Source organism: Pan troglodytes, chromosome 14 (assembly GCF_028858775.2).
Source record: "Pan troglodytes isolate AG18354 chromosome 14, NHGRI_mPanTro3-v2.0_pri, whole genome shotgun sequence".
Classification (NCBI taxonomy): Eukaryota; Metazoa; Chordata; class Mammalia; order Primates; family Hominidae; genus Pan; species Pan troglodytes.
The window spans coordinates 18,106,272-18,126,106 of NC_072412.2; the positions used below are offsets into that span (position 1 = coordinate 18,106,272).

The following is a 19,835-nucleotide window of genomic DNA, read 5'->3' on the forward strand; positions in this document are numbered from 1 at the left end:
ATCCTACAATTTGTCCTTTTCAAATTCAGCCACCTCAACAATGCAAAAAGTATCAAACTGATGCTTTACATTTATTTTTGCCCCTATTGCAGATATGACTCTCAAGGGCATGGGACTTTTTTTTTTTTTTTTTTTTTGAGACAGAGTCTCGTTCTGTCACCCAGGCTGGAGTGCAGTGGTGCAATCTCGGCTCACTGCAACCTCCGCCTCCCGGGTTCAAGAGATTATCCTGCCTCAGCCTCCCAAGTAGCTGGGACTACAAGCGCGTGCCACCACGTCCGGCTAGTTTTTTGTATTTTTAGTAGAGAGGGGTTTCAGCGTGTTAGCCAGGATGGTCTCTATCTCCTGACCTCATGATCCATCTGCCTCAGCCTCCCAAAGTGCTGGGATTACAGGCGTGAGCCACTGCACCTGGTCTAGCATGGGACATTTGAAGGCATTCATAATCCAACTAAACTGGACCATCTGCAAAACTAGTGAAATGCCCAAAAACAAGCATCTACAAATGCCAAATATTAAACCTGAAGAGTCTAAAACAGTAGTATCCAAAGCAAGTATAACATACCTCCAGGAGACCAGGCAAGGTGGCTCACACCTGGAATCCCAGCACTTTAGGAGGCCAAGGCAGGCGGATCACTTGAGGCTGGGAGTTCCACCAGCCTGGCCAAAATGGCAAAATCCCATGTCTACTAAAACATACAAAAATTAACCAGGCATGGTGGCGCACACCTGTAATCCCAACTACTCGAGTGGCTGAGGCACAAGAATCACTTGAACCCAGGAGGCAGAGGTTGCACTGAGCCAAGATCACACCACTGCACACCAGCCTGGTAACAGAGCAAGACTCTTGTCTCAAAGACACACACACACATAAATACATACACACACACACACGCCTCCAGGTGTACCCAAGATGCTCCAGGGTAAAAAGGGAAAACATCTGAACTTTATTTTTAATTATCATGATCATCCTTGTTAATTTTTTGTTTGTATTTTGCAAAGTCCACAATAATCAGTTACTATGTTTATTATTTGTAAATTGAATGTCTAAGGATTAAGAATTGATGCTCAATTTTTTCTTTGTCTCTTTTTTTCAAAGCAACAACATGAACTTGTATCATTTTTTTTTTCTGACTTCATTCTTCCCAGCCCATCAGTTTTTTTTTTTTTTTAAAGAGACAGGGCGTCACTATGTTGCCCAGGCTGGAGTACAGTGGCTATATTCATAATTCATATTCATATATTCATTCACTATAATCACAGTGAACTTTAGCCTTGAACTTCTGGCCTCAAACATCCTCCTGCCTCAGCCAACTATGTAGCTGGGACCACAGGACCATGTACCACACCTGCTTAATGCTCAAAATTTTTAGTGATGGGGTAAGCAACCAAAGTTTGGAGACCACTGGTCTACACGACTCATTTGTCACTGAACTTTCATTTTTATCAGCTCCCTCCCACAAGTTAAGCTACAGAAGTAAGTCCTGATGCTGAAAAAGAAACAGAAGAAAAACTGTTTCAAACTATTTTGAATCCCAACAACAAGCTAAAGATGACAAATCACTAGTAAGAATATATGGAATTGAATACTAATATGCTGTTGATGGGAATTTCAAATAGACATCCTATCTAAAGGGCACCTTGAGTATATCCAAATTTAAAACACACATACACTTTGACCTAATAAGCCCACTTTTTTTTTTTGTTTTCAGACTGAGTCTCACTCTGTTGCCCAAGCTGGACTGCAGTAGCTTAATCTCAGCTCACCGCCACCTCTGCCTCCTGAGTTCAAGTGATTCTCTGGACCTCAGCCTTCCAAGTAGCTGGAATTACAAAAGCCCACGACCACATCCGATTAGTTTTTGTATTTTTAGTAGAGACGGGGTTTCATTTTATTTTATTCATTTTATTTTATAATGGAACATGTCTAATTTTATGCTAAATTTATGCTGTAAGGACACCTTGCTACTCTGGAAAGGTTAAGAGGACACACAATGGGTAGTAGACCATACTCTATTAAAAAAAGAGCATATTTTGATACATGACTTTTGTGACTCTACATTTTTAACTAAGGATAAAGAATCTGATGATTGATTAAATGATTTTTCAGTTGCTCATCAATGCCATCAGATGTCTTGAGTATACTGATGGGGATGACATTTGGAGGAAACGGAGGAGACCTGAATAATACTTCAGATGAAGCCTATTTCCACATCTTATTTTCCCTATCTCTGCAGCTCTGAATTTAATTATCTGTATTGTGAATCTGGGTGATCCACCTCAGAAGACATCAGGCAACTGGATGTCTGCACTTCCTTAGATTTCATGCTAGTGATTCTTAGCCTCTCTCCACCCCGACACTTTGATACTTCCTTGAAATTAGATTACATATGAGACAGAAACAAAGAATTCAGCTGTCATCATGACTCTTTCTCAGGAGCCACTGCATCTGTGTTCATGATGTGATGACTGTGCCACCTGCCTCCCTCTTCTTAAGGCCCTTCTTTATTCCCGGAGATGTGCTTACCACGAGATAGCTACAAACATATCATCTGCTTGCCCTGCCAGTTATAGCAATTATGAAAATAAATTTGCAGCATCATATATAGCCTGAGTATTCTCAAAAGATGTTCCTAACAGCTCTAATAACAAAGTAAGTTTTCCACAAAATAGCTGTACCTACATGCTCTCTGCTTATGCAAACTTATGTTTTAATTAATCTTAAAGCAAAACTTTTCCTAAAATTTCAGAACTGAAGTCTTTTGTCATTATATGAAGAAAGATACTGTATCTCATATTGTGAACTTCTCTATTTTAAGAAGTTTTCAGACATCAAGTCTACGTAATAAAATTAATTTAACAATTTGGAATATAATTTTATAAATAAAAAAAGCTTTAAACTATATGTTACTAACACGTTTTTCTTCGAGTGTGGTTGCCCTTATAACTTTTTGGTAGTTCAATGAAAACCACTACTTGTGAGAAAACTGAAATAGACTAGGACATAGAAGATAGATAAACAAAGAAAAGGTAAATTAACTATTTGTGCCACATGGCAAAGAAAGTTTACAGTATGTAGTCATTATTGTACTTGGTTATAATTATATAACCAATAATGAATAATTTTAAATGCAATTTAGAATTCAAAATGTTTTATACTTGATATACGTTTCTGAAAGAAATATGAAATCTACCGAATGAGGGAGATACTTTATATGTGTAATTACTTACAAATGGAGAAAAGTTTTACAATAATTTTGATTATAAATTATAATCAAGAGATTCAGTAAGAGAAGCATTTTTTTCTTCCACAAACCACTTTAATTGTGTGCTCACCACCTACTTCAGAATCTAAGAGAACTCTGACACCTGTTTTTGGCACCCCATTGCCTTCTCATTAGTCTAACTCCAAGACCTTCCTCCAAGTAGTAGGCTCTGGTAATTCAGCAAAAGCAAGGCACTAACAGGCAAGTGTGAAGCCAAATGGCTCCGAGTAACATCCCTGACACCTTTTTGCCAGCTATTCACATGTATTTAATATATACCACTTCCCTGTGACTGTCTGCATCCTCTTCTACCAGCAATTCCTCCTGATTTATCCTTCCTCTCCAGCAATTCCTAATTTCTTTGCCTTTCCAGTAGATGTTGTGGCCTGACAGAACACCTTTGCTGGAGTTCTTTAAAGGCTAATTATAACCATAAGGAACAGGAAATAAGAAGCTATTCCTTGTAAGTTTGCTAATCTTATCTGTTCAGAGCAATAAAAGTTCCCCATCAAAGACTTATGAGGGGAGATTTCATTCCCCCAGCTTGCTATTCCTACTCTTTTTGCATTCTTAAGACAGGAGGCAAGTGCTTTACCTTCTCCTGGGAAAAGCTGAGGCTGAATATGCAAGTTGTCATGCAAATTTGCTGAAGATAATGAGAGGGTCACAAATTAAAAAACCCAGTTGCTCTAGGGCAGGGGGTTGGGAGGAGAGCCAATAAACAAAATGTGTGGTACAAATGCCTTTCAGGAAAGGGTGTGAAGGGTGCGGTGGATTTACCAGAAGCTTTTGCAATCAGCTTTGAAGTCTTCTGGAAAGGAAAAGTGTAGCCTTCCAGGGAAGCAGCCTGATGACATCTTCCATAAGGCTGATGTGTTGGGAAATAGCAACACATGAGCAACAAGTCCCTTGAAAAATTTTCTTCCCTCCTTCTTCTTCTGGAACTGTTGGGAAACCAGGTAAGACCCAGGAGTCTGGTTTTTGAGAATGGCCCGGAATGAATTTTTAGTTTCCGGGTAGGAACAGAGAGCTCAGAAGGTTGTTTTTTCCTCCAGGGAAATCTGGCCATAGCTTTTTTCCTGTTCTATCCAGAGCTTGTGTGCTGGTGGATTAAATACATCTGTGCACAGGGCCAGGGTTCTGGCAAATAATCTCAGGGAGGATGGCAAAAGGAGAAGCAAAAGGGGATTGTTCCTCTACCTCACATCTTCTTTTCCCAAAGGAAACAGAATCTACTCACCAACAACAATCCCAATACCACAAAAGGGACATGGAAATAAATGTGCATGCAACTGGGACACATACCCTGTGTCACCTGCTACAAATGGAGCAGAAGTGGGAGAGAATTGAGCCACTGAGAGCCTAGGCCTTCTGAGCTGTAGCCTACTTCCAGAGGGCACGGGCTTCCTCACTGGTCTCTGGGTGGCCGAGTAATTCTACTTCCCTGACCTGGGAAGGATGCGGGAATAACCAGCTAAGAGGAGACACCCATCCTCTTAGGGCTGCCTGGGGTATCTGAAGCAGAGGTGGTAGCAGCGGACTCCTCAACAGAGGCACTGAGATCCAGGATAATGTCTCCAAGGCAGTAAATCAAATGCCTGTTGATGAGTGGTTGTTGTAGTGACTCCAAGACTAGACACTCAGCTGGCATTTGTTCACCCCAAGAATTTCTACTATGAGATCTGGGAGGACTCCCATTAGGCTCTGCAAAGCCTGTTTCTCAGCAGCCAGTTTCTGCTCCTGGGTCCTTACAGGCTGTGGAAACTTAGGCAAAACTCCACCAGGCCAGGTGGACTCCTGAAGAAGCCAGAGGTACTGCACCCAGCACTGTGGACTTGTTAAATTAGCTACCTGCACCTCTAGCCACCTTTGAACTAGGGTACCAAAGATAAGACAAAGAAACATCTACATGTTTTCAGTACACAGCCATTTCCACTGTTCTGTTAGTAGCAAGAGAAGCAGATTCAGGGCTGTGTCAGCTAACTCTGTCTCTGTTCCTGAACCGTCGTTGCTGGATCGTGGGCTGGCACAGCTGCATCTGACAAGCAGCTGTCCACGTGTCCTTTGGGAAGTTGTTCAGGATCTTTTTCTGGGGCTTCTGTTGCCTCCATCTCCAGTAACTTTGTCTGTTTTTCAATAAAAGATTCCATCCCAGACATGGATAGGGTCTTGGACTCCACATTGCCTTCCTGGAGACAATAAAGAATCTTGTCTTGTGCTTCAGTCACACTTAGTGCTGGAGAAATTTTACTGGGTAAGAACCTCAGCCTGGACTTGCTAGCCTTCTTACCTTCTGTATGGGACCTGCTTTCAGTCTCGGCCTCACTCAGCTCCTCTGTGGGGCCCTGGGATTCAGAGCAAGGAAATGCTGTCTTCAAGGTGTCCACAATGGCACTCACCACCATCTTCTCTATTCTAGAGACCATAAATGGTTTCTTGACAAAGGAAATGCGAGCATCTGTGTTCACAGCAAGAAACTCCTGCACCTCCTCACTGTTGTTAGCAATCTCTGGAATGGCACACAGTTGCTTCAGGAATTATTATAGGAGGCTCTTACAGGCTTCTACTCTGTCACTGTCCATGTTTCCAAATGGAAGATCTGGAAAGAGATTTTTAGGACCCTTCACATTCTTAATGAACTTTCATAGATCTGGTTTCTTCTCCTGATGGCCTGCAGATTCAAGAACTCCCAATAGCGGTGATTCACAGTGTGGTAGGCCAGCTGCTGCAGGCTGCTGTTTTCACCGTCAAGGGATGTCTCATACTTCACAGTACAGCGTGTGCATGGGTGCAATCTGGTGCCACTGTGCTCTCAGGCTGTAATGGTGCCAGTGATATGAAGGTTCTGGATGACAACTGGGCCATCTGGACTGCTTAGGGGCTCAAAGCTGAAGGTGGCTGAGCTGAGAGGACCAGGTGGAGAGGAGGAAAGCAGAACTGGTGGCAGACTAGGATCAAGGTAGGTCACATCATTGGTGAGATCCTTCTCTAAGCATGAGGGCCGTGAGGAGCAGGTCTTTTCCGGCCCCTCCAGCAAAGCTGTAACAGAGGTGGTAACTTCTCCTTGTTCTAGCTCCTTGTCTGCTATGTCAATCTGGATCTCTGGGCAGAAGTTCAGTGTGGAGACAGGCAGGACTGTCTCTGTTTCTGTCCCTGGACCCTCCTCAGCCTCTGCTCCTTCAGATCCCTCACCACCTTTGGGTTCCAGAGCCTGGGAACCCTCTAGGGCACACAGGGCATCCTGAATCCTGTCAGTCAGAAAGTGGCCTGGAGTCTAGCATGATGGTTTCTTAGCCTACTTCAGACAGCGGAGACTCCAGCTCTGAGTCTCCACATAAGAACAGGGGGCCTCGAATATTTGGCTGTAGGAAATGAGATGAGTTGTTTCCTACTTTTCTTTTTTCAGACATTCCACCCAAATCTCCCTCTACAGCTTCCTGGCCACCTTCAACCTCTGAGGAGGGGCGTGCAGGAATCTCTGGCTCACTGTTTACTTAGGAACCCTGGGGCTGCTACTGGAGAAGGAGCTCTCCCTTCTGGAAGCTGCTGTACCTCAGCAATTAGTGGCAGAGATGTGGGCACTGAGGGCTGTTCAGGGGTACTGGATGGGCAGGGTGCTGGATCTCTGGCCTTGGAAAAGATACCCATGAGGACAAGGTGGATCCAGTCAGGATCTGACAGCCTGCTGATCAGTGGTAAGACTACACTGCATATGATGAGTTCAACCACTACATGGCATCCAGTATATGAGTCTCCAAGTGGGACTTGGGCACCAGCCCTTGAAGCAACAAATTCACAATACCACATGTATAGGTGGCTTCAGCATTGGGGCTGTGCACAGCAGGATGTGGGGCAGTAGCCTGGCAGTAAGCCTCCCAGAGGTGGGAAGGCTCAACTGGACCATTCTTCCCTGTAGTGGCCTCCTTTGCCTGAATGTAGCTCTGCAGGTGAAAAACGACAGAGAGTCAGAACACTCTGGGCAAGAGCATGATGGTCCATCATGCTCATAGTCCTCTGAAGCTCCTGGACCAACTCTTTCATGGCTGCCTCCACTTCCTCCACAAAGGCTGGCTCCTGGCTCACAGAACGGTACAAGGATAATACAAAATCTCAAATAATCACATCTGGATGGTGCGGTTGATCTCCTGTTCCAGCTGTCTTTCTGCCTCAGGGCATAGAGGACAGGTGGCCAATGGGATGAAGCCTTCCAGGAGCAGTGGACTTGAAGCCACTCCAGAGACACTGGAGCCCAGCCATCCTCCCAGCACCACTAGCAATGCAGACAGAAGGCACAGCAGCCACACGCTGACCAGAAGGTGTATGACCAGGAGTCAGCAAGCAAGACCCCCACAGCCATCACCTTTCGCCTACTCAACAGGTTACTGAGGTGACAGCTGGATCCAGCTGGAGTCTCCTGGAACGATGGCACTGTTTCTGTCTTCATGGCTGAACGGACAAGGTGGCTTCCCAAGATGACAGCCTCAAGATTTTACTCCAGAGTTAGGGAAGGTGGGAATGAACTGTATCCCTGATACAGGGTGATCTGGGTGCTGTTCAGGGAACCGAGGCTCCAGGCCCTCTAAGTCCTACAGGCACTGCAAAGCGACAGCAGCAGCTCTGCATTTGCCCATGGCTACCACCCACAGAGTCCTTGAACTCGCCCCTTCCAGTGGAGGTGTGGCTTTGGAGGAAAACTCTGCGGCCTTGATACTGCCCCAGGCAGAAGGCCTCTTTGTGGCCCTGGGGCCCACGGACACTTACACATGCAGAGGGGGGCGGAGGGCCAGGACTGGGTCACACGCTGCCGGGAACCATGCGCCCACACTCAGCCCCGACCTGAAGTGGGCTCATCGGGGTCATCTCTGCTGGCCTCGGCCTGCTGCTCCTGCAGACCTGGGTGACTGCACTCGCAGCCCTGCCTGTGTTAGGGCTGCCAGCCTGCCGGCCACTGGCGACCAACAGTAGCTTTTTATAACTTAAATTTTCTATATTTTCCTTGCATATATTTTTGACTTTGATCATGTATTTTATTTAACCTGCTAACAGAATGTACCTACAGTAAGATTACAATAAAAATTACCATGGTCCATGACAAATTTACTTGTAAGTGCAGTGAGAAAAAAAGTTTAATAAACACAATAGAGATATACAATATGTGGCTTTTCACACAGTCTTTTGTCTCCCATATTATTCCTATCATTTATTCTATATTTCTAAGGTTAAGTAATATTAAGATCAGGTACAAGCATTGTAATGTGCTTTTAATTATTATATATAAATGTATCCCATGACAATTATATTCAACATATTATTTCAAGCTATGTACAATTTTAATAATAATTTTATACACATTGCTTTGAAAATGAGAGCGAATTTGAATATAATCAATAATCACAAAAATATTTACAGTGCAAATATTCTCAGCAAGATATGAATTGTTGGTAAATTCAAAACAAATAGAATTGAATACATGCTAGAGGAATTAGGTAGGAGAATGCAATAAAACAAGCAAAATTTTGTATAATTTTCATTTAGTTCATGTTAAAATGTTTTGAATTCAGATTAATCACATACCATGATATAATGTTTTTGGTTTTGTTTTTTTGAGACAGTCTTGCTCGGTTGCCCAGGCTGGAGTCAGTAGCATGATCTCAGCTCACTGCAAACCCCTGCCTCCCAGGTTCAAATGATTCTGGTGCCTCAACATCCCAAGTAACTGGTATTACAGGGGCATGCCACCATGCCTAGTTTTTTTTTTCTTTTTTTTTTTTTTTTTTTAGTCAAGACAGGTGTTTGCCATGTTGGCCAGGATGGCCTGGAACTCCTGGCCTCAAGTGATCCACCCACGTCAATTTCCCAAAGTGCTCAGATTGCAGGCATGAGCCACGGTGCCTGGCCCTGATATAATGTTTGAAAGTAATGGGTGAATAGTACATTTGAGATACTAGAGACCTATTTGGAACATTAAGTGAATGTATCTCACTCTCTTCTTTAAGAATGTATTATTTACCATTCTATGCAATAGCTGACATACATGCATATTTTCTTGGGCTGTCTACATGATATACAAATATTTGGATACATACAGTAACATAAACCACTCATCTAAAAGCTTTTCGACCTGACACATAAACTCGGGTTATTTGAAAACGGAATAGTAAGTGTTACTGAAGAGCTTTTACTATGGTTCACGTTTGGTAGTATATGCTAATATCCTAAAAACAAAACAAACACCAAAAATACCTTGATTTTATAATCTAACTTCTCATGTCTAAATTAATCAATAAGATAATTTTTGTATTTTAACTGTATTATAATTTTGATGCTGTGTAATTTCACAATGGATTAAATACTAGCTGATGCTCATCAGAGGTAAACTAGCGAATTATTATCCCATTAAGATAAATTTTGTTTCTGCTAAAATAACATCTTATTTTAAATGGAGGAATTTACTAAATCAAGTGCTAAGATTTTATTTCTGCTACTAAATGAAAGATACATGTAAAATTCAAATACATTCCATTACTCAATCTATACTTTGTAATCATGAGAATATAGACAGCATATTTTACACAGAGCATACATACAAAGCCTTATCTTCATGGAATTACAAGTAAAATATAGGTATGTAAATATATATACATAATTTAGATATTAAATGACAGAATTTACTTATTTACCTGTGCATGACACAATTTGATTCTATTATTCCAGGTACAGTAACTAGTTGAAAATGGGACATGAAGTAAACTGATATTCTTAAAAGTTAACTACATCCAGTGAATTCATTTTAACGTCTCCAAGCAAGGCAAGACCACCTTCTTAAGATAAGGAATGAGTGGTTACTTATTTGGGCCAAGTTGGCTCAATGATCTGGGGAACCAAAAACTGTATGTACATGGATAGTTGTTTTGTTCCCCCCACAAAAAATTGGGGAACCCATTATTTCCCAATTCATGCTTTTATTTTCATGTAAGAGAAGTTGATGCTCCAGAATCTAAAATTTTAATTAACCAAATACAATGTTCCTAAAGATAAACATTTCCTTAGAGTTAAGCCGGCCAGGCAAGGTGGCTCATGCCTGTAATCCCACCACTTTGGGAGGTCGAGGCGGGCGGATTGCTTGAGGTTGGGAGTTTGAGACCATCCTCGCCAAAATGGTGAAACCCTGTCTCTACTAAAAATACAAAAATTATCTGGGCCTGGTGGCGTGTGCCTGTAATCCCAGCTACTAGGGAGACTGAGGCAGGAGAATCACTTGAACCAGGGAGTGGGAAGTCACAGTGAGCCAAGATCACGCCACTGCACTCCAGCCTGGTGACAGAGCCAGACTCCATCTCAAAAAAAATAAATAAATAAATAAATAAAATAAAGATGGGGGGAAAATAGTTAGGATAACAGAAGCAGAGAAAATCAATAAACCAAAATTAAATGTTTGGAAAGATAAAAGAATTGGCAAATGTTTACTTAGGCTAAGCAAGAAAAAAAGAGAAGAGACTCAAATTACTAAAATCGGCAATAAAAGAGAACACATCACTGGCAGTATTACAAAATAAATATGATTAAAAGAGAATGCAATGAAAAATCTTATGCCGAAAAAGTAAGATAGCCTAGATAGAATGAAGTCCTAGAATGACAGAAACTAAAATAGTTTAAAGGAGAAATTAAAAATATAAGTAGATCTATGGAAGGTTAAAACATTGGATTCTAATTTTAAAACCTAACAATAAAAATCTCATCTCAGCTAGCTTCCCAGGTGAATCAAACACTCTGAGAAATTAATATCAATTGTTCACCAACCCTTGAAGAAAATAAAAGGGGAGAGAATACTTCCCAATTCATTTTACAAACAGGATTACTCTGACACCAAAACTGAATCACAAAACAATATAGACCAGTATCTTTGTTTTATAAAATCAAAAATCTTCAACAAACTACTGCCAAGCTGAATCCACCAACATATAAAATAGATTATGCACTGTGTGCAAATGTGATTGACCCCAGGAATGCACCATTGATTTAATATTTGAAAAATCAATGAATGCAAACACAATATTAATAGAATAAAAGACCAAAATATATGAGCATCTCAATAGACAGAAAGCATTTGAGAAAATATTACACATTTTCATCATGAAAACACTCCAGTTATGGACAGTAAGATAACTTCCTGAAACTAGTGGTAGTTATCTATGAAACCCACAGCTATCATTACACTCTGCAATGAAAGAGTGAATCCTTTCCTGGCAGGGTTAGTTCCAAGAATGTCCACTCTTGCAAATTCTACTCAACATTATACTGTGGATTCTAGCGAGGTGTATTTAGTAAAGAATAGAAAATTGAAAACATCCTGATTGAAAAAAAATAAAATTATTTATATTTACAGATGGCATGATCTCATATATATGTAATTCTAAGAAATTCAGTAAAACAGTATTCAAAATAATAAATTTGGCATGGTTTCCAGATATAAATGCAATGTTAAAAATTAATTTTATTTCCATATACTGTCAATGAACTGCCTTAAAATGATATTAAAGAAACAATCCCTTTTATAATAGCAGCAAAACAAGTAATAAATTTAGAAATTAACAAGAGCAGCTCAAAACGAATACTCCGAAACCTCCAAAACATTGTTGAAATAAACTGAAGAAGAACTAAATAAATGAGAAGAGGTGGAGCGAGATGGAGGATAGAATCTCAGTGACTCTGTCTCTGCAGGAATATTAAACTGAACCACGGTCCAACAATCCAAACAAGATAATACCTTCATAAGAGCCAAAGAAAGCAGGTGACAGATCACAGAACCTGGTTTTAGCTTAAAAACAAGAGAAAACACATTAAAGAGGGTGAAAAGACCGTCTTGCAGTGACTGCACTGCCCCTCCCTCAACCCCAGGCAGTGCAGTGCAGAGAATGTGTCCACCTCTTGCAGGAGGGACAAGGAACGGTCCATGGGACTTTCCCTTGGAGCCCAGTGCCAGCTCTGCTATAGTAAAGGACAGCACTGGGCAGAACCCCATGGCCTTTGGTTCCAGGCCAGTGCCCATAGATAGAGCATTTAGACACGACCTGGTCTAAAAGGGAATCCACTACCCTGGTGGGACAAACCTGAGTCCTGTCTTGCTTCACCACCAGCTGATTCAAGTGGCCTCAGGCCCCAAATAAATTTCAGTGGCAGGCAGGCCAGAGTCACTTTGGTCCTTGGGTGAGCTCCAACAACCAACGATCTGCTGGTCTGGGAGGCTGTGGGCTTCCTATGTGACATCGGCTGCAGTGGCCACAGGGCTGCCTGTGTTACCCCAATCCCAACTCCAGGCAGTACAGTACAGAGAGAATTCCTTCTCTATGCAAGAAAGAGGAGAACTCGGTGTCAGCCCTACCACAGTGGACACAGTGTCAGGCAGAATACTGTGGCCCTGATCCCAGGCAGGAGCTCCCAGACACCTACAGACCCCCCTGCAGGGAGAAGGGATTCTGCCACCCTGGCGGGATGGACCCAAACCCAGGCCAGCTTCATCACCAGCAGACTAACCTGGCTTAGAAACCTAAATAAGTCAGCAGCAGTCAGGCAATATAGTGGCCACAGGACTCAGATAAACCCCAGTGCTGCTCTGGTCTGGGAGGCTGTGGGCTTCAGGTGTGTTGCGCCAGCTGCAGTGGCCATGAGAGTGCCCAAATCACACTTCTCCCAGATCCACAAAGCTTGGTGCCCAGATTCCTTGCAAGGGGAAGAAGATGGACGTGAATGAAGAACTTTGCCTGGGAACCCAGGGAACCCCTCCCTTATCTTCTCCAAGTGTGTCACGGCCACCAGGGACCTCAGTCTGCAAAAGTCACGGTGAACCTGAGCTTAAGGTGCCCTCTGGTGCTGTAACAGCTGCAGTGACCATAGGCTTGGGGAACTCAACAGTCTTGAATTTCTTGGAATTTCTGGAAGACTGAAGAAGGACAACAAGCACATACAAGAACAGACTGCAAAAACTGCTATAAATACGCACTTATTCAACTCCCAGGCATGAACATATGCTCAAAAGCATTAAGAACATTCAAGGAAATATAACCTCACCCAACAATAAATAAGTCACCAGTGATCAGAGCTAAAGATGTGAGACTCGGCTGGGTGTGGTGGCTCACACCTGTAATCCCAGAACTTTGGGAGGCTGAGGTAGGTGGATTACCTGAGGTCAGGAGTTTGAAACCAGCCTGACCAACAAGGTGAAACCCCGTCTTTACTAAAAATACAAAAATTAGCTGGGTGTGGTGGCAGGTGCCTGTAGTCCCAGCTATTTGAGAGGCTGAGACAGGATAATTTCTTGAACGTGGGAGGCAGAGGTTGCAGTGAGCCAAGATTGTGCCACTGTACTCCAGGCTGGGTGATGGAATAAGACTCCATCTCTCTCTCACACACACACACACACAGAAAGATGTGAGACTCTCCAGACAGGGAAGTAAAAATAAAAATGGCTGTTTTGAGGATACTCAATGAAATGCAAATATAGAGAAGTAATTCAGAAACTTATCAAAGAAATTTAACAAAGAGATAGAAGTAATTTAAAAAGGTGACAGAAACCTTAAAGCTGAAAAATGCAACTAATGAACTGAAAAATGCATGAGAGGGCCTCAACAGTAGAACTAATCTCAGCACAATAAAGTTCATATATGAGAAATCCACAGCTAACATCATAATCAATGGGGAAAAGTTAAAAGCTCTTGTTCTAAGATCTGGAACGAGTGTGGCTACTTTTACCACTTTTATTCATCACAGTACTAGAAGTCCTAGCTAGAGGAATTAGATAGGAGAGTGCAATAAAAGGCATCCAAATTGGAAATAAAAGGAAGTCAAATTGTCTCTGTTTGCAGGTGACATAATCATATACATATGCAGAACCCTAAAGATTCCACAAAAAACCTACTAGAAATAATAAATACATTTCATAAAGTTGCAAGATACAATATCAATATATAAAAATGAGTAGCACACCCATGTACCAATAGTGAAACACCTAAGAAAGAAATCAAGAAAGCTATTTCATTGCAGTAGTTACCCAATGCCCCCCCAAAAAAGACATCCAGAGATAAGCTTAACAAAAAGGCGAAAGATCCCACAATTAAAACTATAAAACATAGATGCAAGATATTAAAGCAGACACAAGTAAATGTAAAGATATCCCATGTCCAAGCACTAGAATATCGTTAAAATATCTGTATCACCCTATGTGATCTAAAGAATCAATGGAATCCATGTTAAATTAGGAAAGAGATTCTTCATAGATATAGGAAAAAAACAAACAAACGGCCGAGCATGGTGGCTCACGCTTGTAATCCCAGCACTTTGGGAGGCCAAAGCGCCTGGATCACGAGGTCAGGAATTTGAGACCAGCCTGAACAACATGGTGCAACCCCGTCTCTACCACATATACAAAAATTAGCTGGGCATGGTGGCGCACGCCTGTAATCCCAGCTACTCAGGAGGCTGAGGCAGGAGAATCGCCTGAACTCAGGAAGCAGTGCCTTCAGTGAGCCGAGATCGCGCCAGTGCACTCCAGCCTGGGCGACAGAACGAGACTCCGACTCAAAAAAAAAAAAAAAAAAAACCTAAAATTCACATGGAAATGGAAAATACGTCAGAGAGACAAAAGAATCTTGAATAAAAAGAAAAAAGCTGGAGGCATCACACTACCTGATTTCAAAATATACCACAAATCTAGTAACCAAAACAGCATGGTAGTGGCCAAAGAAAAAAAATAGGTAGGGGACAGACAGAGAGAGAGAGACAGAGATACACAGACGAATGACAGACAGACATAGACAAATGAAACAGAATAGAGAACTCAAAAATAAATTCAAGCTTTTACAGTCAACTCTTTTAACAAAGGCACCAAAAACACACATTCGGGAAGGACAATCTCTTCAATAAACTGTGCTAGGAAAACCCAACACCCACATGTACAAGAATACATCTAGGCTGTTATCTTACCATCTACTGAAAATAAAGATTTAAATGTAGGACAAGAAATTATGAAACTACTAGAGAAGAAAACACAGCAAAAAGCCTCGTGAAATTGGTTAGGACAAGGGATTTTCAAATACACAACAAAAACACAAGCAACAAAAAGCAAAAATAGACAAAATGCAATTGCATTAAACTTAAACTCTTCTGCAAAGTAGAGAAAGCCATCAATAGAATGAAGAAACAATCCAGAGAATGGAAGAAAGTATTTGCAAACTATGCATCAGGCAAGGGGTTAATACAACACTAAATATATAAAGAACTCAAACTACTCAAAGCAAAAATACAAATAATCTGATTTAAAACTCAGTAAAAGATCTACCCCAAAATTTTGTCCCCCACCTTCTTTTCTCAACCACCTTTGGCCCCCTCCCTCTCGCCACCCTTTTTCTTCCTCCATGTACCCCAAAACATTTTTCCCACTATTTTTCCCCACTGTCATTTCACAAAGCCTTCTCTACTCTCCTGCTCAGCACCCTTTTCGCCTTCCATCTACCCAAAAACTTTTCCCCCCTCACTGGACACCCTCTTTTTCTCCCTTCTGCTCTCATTCCCCTTTTGTTCCTCCATCTACCCAACTTTTCCCTCATATTTTCCCAAAGCCTTCTCGCCATTCCTGCTGCTCGCCACCCGCTTTTCCAACCTCCATCTACCCAAAAACTGTTTTTCCCATCGTCTTTCCCCCCTCCTCCTTGCCACCCTCTTTCCCTTCTCCATCTACGCAAAAACGTCTCCCCACCGTCTTTTCACAAAGCCTTCTCCCCACTCCTGCTCACCACCCTCTTTCTTCCTCCATCTACCCCCCCAAATTTCCCCATCGTCTTTTCACTAAGCCATCCCCGTTCCCACTCGCCCTCTTCTTTCCTCTATCCTTACCATCCTCCTTTTGCCCTCCATCTACCCCAAAACTATTTTCCCCATCGTCTTTTCCCCAACTCTTTCCCTCCTCCCTCTCGCCACCCTCTTTTCTCCTTCCACTTGCCACCCTCTTTTCCCGCTGCGTCTACCCACATTTTACCCACCGTCTGTCTTTTCTTTCCCCACCATCTGTCTTTTCTGCCCACCATCTTTTCACAAAACCTTGTCTCCCTCCCACTCACCATCCTCTTTTCCCCTCTCCCGCTTGCCACCCTCTTTTCCCACTCCATGTACCGAAAAACTTTTCTCTCCCCACTGTCTTTTCCTCATGGTCTTTTGGCAAAACCTTGTCTCCCTCTGCCTGCCACCCTCTTTTGTCCCTCCTGCTCATCACTCTCTTTTCCTCATTCCTGCCCCTCCTCTTACATGCCACCTTCCTGTTGCCCTCCATCTACCCCAAAACTATTTTTCCATCGTCGTTTTCCCAATCCTCCTTCCACTCTCCCGCTTGCCACCCTTTCTTTCCTGCATCTACCCAAAAGCTTCTCCCCTAGTTTTTTCTCCCCACTGTCTTTTCTTCCCACCGTCTTTTTGCAAAACCTTCTCCTTCCTCCTGGCTCGCCACCCTTTTTTCTTCTCCTGATCACCACCCTTTTTTTCTCCATCTACTGAAAAAAAAGTATTTCCCACCATCTTGTCCCCACCGACTTTTCACAAAATCTTCTCTCCCTCCTGCTTACCACCTTCTCTCTTCCCCCTCCCTCTCTGCACCCTCTTTCTTCCTCCCACGTGCCACCCTTTTCCACCTCCATCTACCCAAAATCTTTTTACACATCTTTTCTTTCCCCAGTCTTTCTGTTCTCCTCACCGTGTTTCTCCCCACCGTCTTTTTGCAAACCTTCTCTCCTTCCTACTTGTCCCCGTTTTCCCCCCCTCACCACCCTCTCTTTCCTCCTTCTACCTGCCACACTTTTTTACCCCCTAGATACCCAAAAACTTTTTTTCAACCATCTTTTCCCCACCGTCTTTTTGCAATGCCTTCTCCTGCTTGCCATCCTCTTTTCCCTTTGCTGCTAGCCACCCTCTTTATCCCTCCATCTACCCAAAAACTATATAACCCCTCCTACCACTCCAGCCGAGCTGCCATCTCTGTCGCCAGGACCCACCACAGCGAGGCGAGCCGTGGTGCCACACGCTCCAGCCTCCAGCTGTGGCAAGTGACTACCCCTTCTCCTGGTCCTCTAAGCCGGGCACAGAGCAGCTGCGCAGGCAGCCACACAAGAGCCTGGAATGGCCTGACGCCCCTTCCACATGCTTTATACATGAGGTTATGCAAATGAGGTTCCTGGACTACATATTCTGATTGGATGACAGAAAAACTCTAGGCCTATTCTGATTGGACTTTATTTTCATGCTGTGATTGGTTGTCCTAAGACTTGCTCTCATCCAATCAGAATCGAAGCTGGGAGCTCAGCTTAGAGAACAGGAAGTGGGAGCCACATACCCCGAGCTGGAGGCTTGATCCTGTGGCATCTAGGCTCGCCTCACTGCAGTTGGTGGAGGTGACGGAGGTTGCAGCTTGGCCAGCATGGTAGAAAGGTGGCAGGGTAGGTGAGCTATCCAGGGATGCACTACCCTGGGTAGGAGCACTATCAAGGTCACGTTGCCAGTGGGGGTATCGGGGGCATGGGTTGGAGGACTTGGTGGGGGCTATACTGCCTGGTGGTGGGGGTGGTTGTGTGTACTACAGGGGGCTGACCGCCAGCTAGGGGGAGGGTTAGGGGTGCTATCAGCTCCTGCACTCTCATGGCAGGGGGGCAGGTTGGGGGCACTATCTGGGCTGTCACTAGACCCAGCAAGGGCTGGTTGGGGGCACTATCCCTGGCTGCACTGCTGGGGGCAGTGGGGCAGTTTGGGGGCACTATCAGGTTTACATGCCCTGTGGCATGATGGTGGAGGGGGCACTATTGGGGGTTGCACTGCACTGCTGCTTCTGGCAACAGGCTACGGGGGTGGCTGCGATGGCTGTGGCCTCCAAGGAAGGGGCCGTCCTCCTCTTCCCAGACTCTAGATTCTAGAGGGCAACCTCTGTTTGCTCGTGCTGGAGCGCGGCATGCGCACAATGTTTCCTTGGGAATCCTCAGCAGGGTAAGGCCCCCACACCCGCCATGGTTCCCGGGCCTGCACCTTCTCACTGTGTTGCAGAGACAATCTGGGACCCCTGGGCACGAAGTATCGGGCACCATGGGGGAACAAGGCCCTGTGGGTGGAGGCATCAGAAACAGGAACTGGCACTTGGTTGGAGAGAGCTAGCTGGGTCTGAGTTTCTGCTTCTCCTGCTCACCAAGGAGTGCAGCCAGGGTGGGCCCAGCAGTTCCTGGCCAGCTGGACCTAGCCAGGGGCCGGTTTCAGCAAAGGCAGTCACACCCACCCCAGGTCGCAGTTGTGCCTTTGCTGAAACCAGCACCCCCTGCCACCCAGTGGCCAGCATGACAAGGTGAGCCTCTAACACTACCACTCCCTGCATCCTGTTCTAGGCACGTCTGGCTTTTACCACCCAGTTGCTTCGAGCCAGGAGCTGGAGGAGTCATCTGTTGCACGCTGGAGGCTGGAGCCTGCAGATGGCATGGTTCTGTGGCTCACCTCGCTGCAGTTGGTGGCAGAGACAGAGACTGCAGCTTGACCAGAGTGGTGGAGTGGTAGGAGAGTGTCTGCGGGGGCCTCCTGGAGGTGGTAGGAGGCTTGTAGGGTGGGCCGGTGCATTGAGGGCAACAGCAGTGGTGGTCATGTTGGTGTTGGCATTAGTGGTGGCAGCAGCAGCAAGTCTGGGATCCGAGAAGTGGGAGTGGGAATGCTGTGGAGCCCACCGGGCCCAGCCTGGCCTGAAGTGGGGAGGCAGCTGCGGGTGCTGTACCGTGGGCCGAGGTGGCAGCAGTGGAGGCCCAGCCATGGCAAGGAGGAGTCCTCCTCCTTCTCCTGCAGAATCTGGAGGTGCCCTCCTCCTGCTGGTGCCTGGGCCAGGTGTGAGTGGCAACATTGTCTTATTCTTAGCAAAATTTAGAGGGTGACTATTGGTGTATCTTTTAGCTTGGCTTTGTTGTGAAAAGTCTTGAAATTTTTTCAAATTTCATAAATCAGGAGGGGAAATAAGGTATCATAATAGGCTTTGTAATTTCCGCACCTGTTCTTCTTCCTTTCTTTCAGTCTGTTTTTTCTTCTTCTAATCATCATCTTCTTGTTCCTCTTCATTTTCTTACGCTGCTGCTTCTATTTCTTGTTTATATTCTTGTTTCTCCTCCTCTTGTTTTCATTATCCTAAGCAATGGCCTTAACAAACAACAAACCAAAACTGAGTTAAACATAAACTACTTGTCACCGAGTTGTATTCTTAAAATAATCAGTCCATTACTGTGCTTTAGAGATGAGGAAAATCATTGATTGTGTAATTATTTGGTTACTTGAATAGCTATGCTTTCATGATCCTGTTAATGTGTTGTAAGTAGTTATTCAAAGAATCAAAAATGAAGCATCAAATAAAATATTGCTAGCAAACAGCCATTTCATCTCTCTCACATAGTCTGGAGCTATGCAAGAGTCAGGGGGGTAATTAGTTCCAATTTATGAGATCATTAAGTGAACTGTATTCCTTTCATTTTATTTCTCTGCCACCATTTTCAAGAGTATTGTCATCTGCATGAG

General features: G+C 43.9%; 1 pseudogene; it reads right to left on the minus strand.

Annotated features, from left to right (window-relative positions):
• Positions 1–4,658: 4,658 nt before the first annotated feature.
• Positions 4,659–7,788, minus strand: LOC107968044 (sorting nexin-19-like; annotated as a pseudogene).
• Between the last annotated feature and the right edge of the window lie 12,047 nt (positions 7,789–19,835).